The sequence below is a fragment of the Euprymna scolopes genome, chromosome 46 (genome assembly GCF_053919585.1).
Source record: "Euprymna scolopes isolate OS-2025 chromosome 46, ASM5391958v1, whole genome shotgun sequence".
Lineage (NCBI taxonomy): Eukaryota > Metazoa > Mollusca > Cephalopoda > Sepiida > Sepiolidae > Euprymna > Euprymna scolopes.
In genome coordinates this window covers 60,912,314-60,919,306 of record NC_136527.1, presented here as the reverse complement: position 1 = coordinate 60,919,306, position 6,993 = coordinate 60,912,314, and the positions used below count along the sequence as shown (strand labels likewise).

The window sequence follows — 6,993 nt, the reverse complement described above, 5'->3', positions numbered from 1 at the left end:
TCTGCAGGGCTTTTGCCATGCTGTAGTGGAGTAGTACGGTAATTAAGTAAAGCAATGTAAGGATCCTATGACTTTTTAAAAAGATTTTTGACTGTCTGAACAGCACGTTCTGCTTCGCCATTGCCTTGAGGATGGTGTGGGCTGCTGGTAAGGTGAATAAAACCATAGATTTTTGCAAACTCCAGCAAATCTTTAGATATAAATTGAGGGCCATTGTCACTTATTATCATTTCAGGTATACCGTACTTAGCAAATATTGATTTGCAGTGGTTTACGATACAACTTGCATTGGAATTTTCAAGATGTGATATTTCTATCCATCTTGAATAATAGTCTATAACTATGAGGTATTTGTGGCCATTCAATTCAAATAAATCCATCGCAACTTTTTGCCAAGGGTAGTCTGGCAACTTGGTTAGTTGTGGGGGTTCTGGCGGATATTTTCTTTCTCTTTCACAAATACTACATTTTTCTATTTTCTCCCCTATTTGCTTTGAAAGTCCTGGCCACCAAACATTACTCCGTGCCAATGCTCTACATTTCACTATACCTAGGTGTCCCTCATGAAGACGATCCAAGATATCTTTTTGAAAATCCGCAGGGATGATTAGTTGGTTCTGATACAGTAAAAGTCATTGGCAGACTGTAAGGTCCTGCCTTATAAACCAGTAGGGTCTTAGCTGAGGGTCTTGTATAGCGGTTTCAGGCCAATGGTCCATTTTATAATAGTTCATGACTTGACTGCAGATTTTGTCAGAGTGTTGTTTCGCCCTTATTTCTTCCAATCTCCTGTCGGTAACAGAGATGTTTTGTATAATTGAACGGATGAATATGTCTGTCTCTGTCTCCTGCCCAAATTAATGTTTGGTTTGTAGGCTGTTTGGAGCTCTAGATAGAGTGTCTGCTGTAATGAGATTTTTCCCAGCGGTATGCATGATTTCATAGGTTAAACGCATAGGGAAATGCTGTGATCTTGGGGTTTGTTCATCAAGCCGTTTTGTTTTTAATAATGCCAATAATGGCTTGTGATCCGTTTCAATTATGAACTTATGCAGCCCAATCAAAAAGTCGGCAAATTTTTCGCAACACCAAGTGACTGCAAAGGCTTCTTTCTCAACCTGAGCATATCTCTGTTCCGTTTCAGTAAGTGCTCTCGATGCATAAAATACAGGTCTCCAGTCATTCCCTTGTTTCTGGAGCAGTACTCCTCCCAAGCCATAGGAAGATGCATCAGCCGAAATTTTTGTTGGCTTATCAGCACTATAATGGAGCAGTACCGGTGCAGAACTCAGATTTTTCTTTAGTGGTTTAAATGCAGTTTCCTGAGGCTCATCCCAAATCCATGCATTGTCTTTCCTCAGGAGATCTCTGAGTGGTTTTGTTGTCTCTGGTAAATTTTCAGCAAATTTACCAACATGATTTGCCATCCCTAGCAGTCGTCGCAGTTCAGACACGTTTTGTGGTCTGGTCATGTTCATGATTGCGTTAATCTTCTCTGGGTCTATTTGGATACCTTCTTCGGAAATGAGTTGCCCGATAAATTTAATTTTGCTAACAGAGAATACACATTTATCATTTAATGTTATTCCTGCTGCCTCCATTCTCTCTAGCACTATTTTTAAACGCTGGTCATGTTCCTGTTGGCTTCTCCCACTGACAAGAACATCATCTATGTTACAGATGACTCCTGGTATTCCTATAAAAATTTGATGAGTAAATTTATTATTTAAATGTTAATAGACATTTCAAAATGGGGGGGGTTTAAAAAAAAAACGTTTGTCTAAAATATTATGTTTGGTTTATTGGAAAGCGCATAAAATTTCACAGTGACCCTGAAAATATCGTAAACATTTAACCAATAGAAAAAATTTGATAGATTTTTAAAGTTTAAAAATTGAAAAAAAACAAAAAAAAACTTGCAAAATGCAATTGATTTCATTACGTAAAAAAAATGGCTGCATGACGGCGCGCCAGTACTTTGTAAACACTATTTTTCGAAAACTAAAAAATAATATTTCTATTATTTTTTAAACAACTTTAATAGTTTATTTTGGAAGTATATTCCATAAAGAAAATAAACAACCCACTTTTAAAAGAGAAATTACGAGTTTTTTTTTTTTTTTTTTTTAATATTTTATTCGCAGTTTCGTGCTAGGGGTGTCAAAAATTCCCCCAAAAGTTAATTATAAATTGAAATAAAATTGTGAAATAATTGTGTTGTGTTTTAATTATTATTATTTTTTTTTTAAGAAAATTATTAAATGTAAATATGATGAAAATCTTTCAATCTTTGGTAAAAATGTCAAAAATATGCGCGCTTGCGCGTACAAAAATATTTTAATCTTTTAATAAACGAGTTTTTCAAGCAACTACTTTAGAATGCGGCAGTTTCAAAATTCAAAATTCAGTTGAAATGCAAAATGGTCAAAGAGTAATTTAATCCTTTTTAAAATGTTGTCTTGCAAATATTTTCTGGCAAATTTAATATCTTAAAAAACCTTTTATTTGATTTTAAATGTTTTTTTTTTTCTGATTTGAGTTAAATATAGCAATTGTTTTTTTAGGCATTAGCTACTTTTTATTTTAATGTTTTTATTGGCAAGTTAAGTAAAAGCAAGAAATATAAATTAAAAAAATACACTAGAAATGTTTATTCAATGTAATTAATATAAAGCGTTGACGTGTGCCTTTATTTAACTCTAAATAACTGAATTAAAGCGTTGACGTGTGCTTTTATTTAACTCTAAATAAATAAATTAAAGCAAAAAAACAAAAAAGAAATAAAAGGGAGAGCTAATACATAAGGGCAGATAATGCGATTGTAACATTTTTCATTATTTCATTTCAAATGTAAAAAAAAAATCATGTGTAGTCATTGTGTTATTCTTTCTTTGAAGAAGAAAAATTATGTGCAACAAGATTTAACGATGAGTGAGTATTAATTCCATACGTTTTATGCCCCCCCCCCCACTATATAGAGTTAATCGGTCGTTTTGCAATCGTCATCATTATATAATTTTACTAAGAAATGGATTTAGTTTTTTGCATACGGAATTTAGGACGCTAAAAAATTTTTTTCGACTTCATATTTTCGACGAGATTGTATTTTTTATCAAACAAAACATTCAACTATTTTATCGAATGTAACAACGTTTTAGAACATCAATAACAACAATTAGGTACGGGCAAAAATGGGCGGACAAAAATAGGGGGACTTAGTTTTGAAAGCCGATTTATCATAATTTTTTGTAGGTTTCCGATTACTTTTTAATTGTATTTGAAAGATTAAGGACTAAAGTTAATTTCCTAAAGGAAAAAAGGTAAATTTATACAAATACCGTGACAGCGAATTAGTAGAAAAAATGTACCCTAACCCTAACCCTAACCCAGTTTTCAGATTCGTGTTCAGCACACCGAAACGTAACAGAATACTACGTAAAAGATTTTACTAATTCGCTGTCACGGTGTTTGTATAATAATACCGGAAAAAATATTTGTATACGTGAAAAAAAAGAAAAAATAAATAAAGTTATGAAAATGTTTTCACGGCGAGCTAACGAATTCAGCTAACTTTTGAAGTTAAATAAATTCATTGTAAAAAGATAAATATTAGTTTTCTGGATCTATTTCAAAGATAATTAATAAAGTAATGTCCTAAGATATTGAATTAAAAAAAAACCCACCTTGTTTATACAAAATACAGCTTAATTAGCCCTAAAAAAAGCAAGTAATTATGCCGTTCACCAAAACGCAACCAATAAAAGTTTGTAAACACGAATATACGGAAGCCCAAAATATCAGCCAATCGAAACGCTGTTTCAAAATGAAGTCAAGATAGTAAAAGGAGGTAGGGGTGTCAGATCCCCCCCCCCAGACAGTCATCCGTACATTCCGATTCTGAACGTTTGTATCAATTTTTATCATTTTTAAAATTTTTTATGTTCCTGTTTCTAAATTTTTTTTTTTTTTTACTTATTGTTCAAGATTATATAAAAATTATGTTACGCCGAAAGTTTCACGTTCTTGCGAGCAAGGAAATTATTTAAATCTTGCATATAAAAATTATGTGAAATCTGTAATTAAAAAAAGAAGTAGAAATATTTTTGCTATTATAATTTTGTGTGTGTATGTGTGTGTGTGTGTGTGTGTGTGTGTGTGTGTGTGCGTGTGTGTGTGTGTGTGTGTGTGCGTGTGTGTGTGAAAATATTCAATAAACAATGCTTAATTCAATCGGTAGTTCGAAAAATTCATTTTTATTCAAGTTATATTGAATTCATTAATACAGACTTTAGGGGCTTTTTTCCCCTGTAAAAATTATTTTATTTTATTTTTATTGCTACAAATTACGATGCTTTATTTATATAAAAAAAAAGCAAAAATAAATTCTTGCGTTTTTTTATTTACTACTGAAAACCATAACTTTAATAAAAGTATTTTTTGTTTAAACAAAATAATACATTTCCACTCAGATTTAAATAAAAATAATTAGTTCATTATATTCTGAGATCATTATTTGATAAATACTGGAAATTTCATTAAAATTGGTTGATTTCCTGATTTTTGGTGAATTTTTAAGTAAAGGTAGGGGTCAAAATGTTAATACATTTTGAGCATCGGCATTCATTTTGCACGTACCTAACAAAAATGTGAAATGCGAAGATATTTTTTTTTTATCAAACAAGTAATTGTAAGAAAAATTATCTTTTTTCAACGACTTTATTTAATGCAACAAAGTATTTTAATTATAAAAAAATAACAAAAAAGAAAAATTATCTTTTTTCAACGACTTTATTTAATGCAACAAAGTATTTTAATTATAAAAATATAACAAAAAAGAAAAATTATCTTTTTTCAACGACTTTATTTAATGCAACAAAGTATTTTAATTTTAAAAAAATATAACAAAAAAGAAAAATTATCTTTTTTCAACGACTTTATTTAATGCAACAAAGTATTTTAATTTTAAAAAAATATAACAAAAAAGAAAAATTATCTTTTTTCAACGACTTTATTTAATGCAACAAAGTATTTTAATTATAAAAAAATATAACAAAAAAGAAAAATTATCTTTTTTCAACGACTTTATTTAATGCAACAAAGTATTTTAATTATAAAAAAATATAACAAAAAAGAAAAATTATCTTTTTTCAACGACTTTATTTAATGCAACAAAGTATTTTAATTTTAAAAAAATATAACAAAAAAGAAAAATTATCTTTTTTCAACGACTTTATTTAATGCAACAAAGTATTTTAATCATAAAAAAATAACAAAAAAGAAAAATTATCTTTTTTCAACGACTTTATTTAATGCAACAAAGTATTTTAATTATAAAAAAATATAACAAAAAAGAAAAATTATCTTTTTTCAACGACTTTATTTAATGCAACAAAGTATTTTAATTATAAAAATATAACAAAAAAGAAAAATTATCTTTTTTCAACGACTTTATTTAATGCAACAAAGTATTTTAATTTTAAAAAATATAACAAAAAAGAAAAATTATCTTTTTTCAACGACTTTATTTAATGCAACAAAGTATTTTAATTTTAAAAAAATATAACAAAAAAGAAAAATTATCTTTTTTCAACGACTTTATTTAATGCAACAAAGTATTTTAATTATAAAAAAATATAACAAAAAAGAAAAATTATCTTTTTTCAACGACTTTATTTAATGCAACAAAGTATTTTAATTATATAAAAATATAACAAAAAAGAAAAATTATCTTTTTTCAACGACTTTATTTAATGCAACAAAGTATTTTAATTATAAAAAAATATAACAAAAAAGAAAAATTATCTTTTTTCAACGACTTTATTTAATGCAACAAAGTATTTTAATTTTAAAAAAATATAACAAAAAAGAAAAATTATCTTTTTTCAACGACTTTATTTAATGCAACAAAGTATTTTAATTATAAAAAAATATAACAAAAAAGAAAAATTATCTTTTTTCAACGACTTTATTTAATGCAACAAAGTATTTTAATTTTAAAAAAATATAACAAAAAAGAAAAATTATCTTTTTTCAACGACTTTATTTAATGCAACAAAGTATTTTAATTATAAAAAAATATAACAAAAAAGAAAAATTATCTTTTTTCAACGACTTTATTTAATGCAACAAAGTATTTTAATTTTAAAAAAATATAACAAAAAAAGAAAAATTATCTTTTTTCAACGACTTTATTTAATGCAACAAAGTATTTTAATTATAAAAAAATAACAAAAAAGAAAAATTATCTTTTTTCAACGACTTTATTTAATGCAACAAAGTATTTTAATTTTAAAAAAATATAACAAAAAAAGAAAAATTATCTTTTTTCAACGACTTTATTTAATGCAACAAAGTATTTTAATTTTAAAAAAATATAACAAAAAAAGAAAAATTATCTTTTTTCAACGACTTTATTTAATGCAACAAAGTATTTTAATTATAAAAAAATATAACAAAAAAGAAAAATTATCTTTTTTCAACGACTTTATTTAATGCAACAAAGTATTTTAATTATAAAAAAAATATAACAAAAAAGAAAAAGGCGATAATAACTGCATAGAAATGATTGGTACTTCCACATTTATCGCCGAAAATTGAATCACCATATTTTTTCGCGCACCTTTTGTTAAAATCCTATGGAGAAATCAGTATATTTAAACTGTGGCCAAAGTTAGGAATAAATAACAAAAAGAATAAACTAGATATGAATTACTTCTGGAAAGAACTATGAAAAAAAGTAAATAAGGAAAGTGAAATTATTTAATTGAAAATGTTTTGATTTAATTAATGAAACATTTTTTTTCATTAAAAACAGAAAATGAAAATGACATATTCATAATTGTTGGGAGCCATTTGAAAACCAAAACATTTACTGTATCAAAATATAATTGTAAAAACATTTATTGAAAAGTTTGCGTCAGAAAATATAATTTTAATAAAACAATTTTGTAATTAAAGCAACATTGGATTTTTATAAAAAAAATTTTTTTTAAA

The 6,993-nt window shown here is 26.7% G+C and overlaps 1 long non-coding RNA gene across 1 annotated transcript in view; it reads left to right on the top strand.

Moving 5' to 3' along the window:
* Positions 1 to 2,803: 2,803 nt before the first annotated feature.
* Positions 2,804 to 6,993, top strand: part of LOC145271352 (uncharacterized) — a 24,307-nt gene continuing 20,117 nt past the window's right edge. The window contains exon 1 of the long non-coding RNA XR_013865833.1: positions 2,804 to 2,931. This is a non-coding gene — a long non-coding RNA (uncharacterized LOC145271352). The remainder of the gene's footprint in view (positions 2,932 to 6,993) is intronic.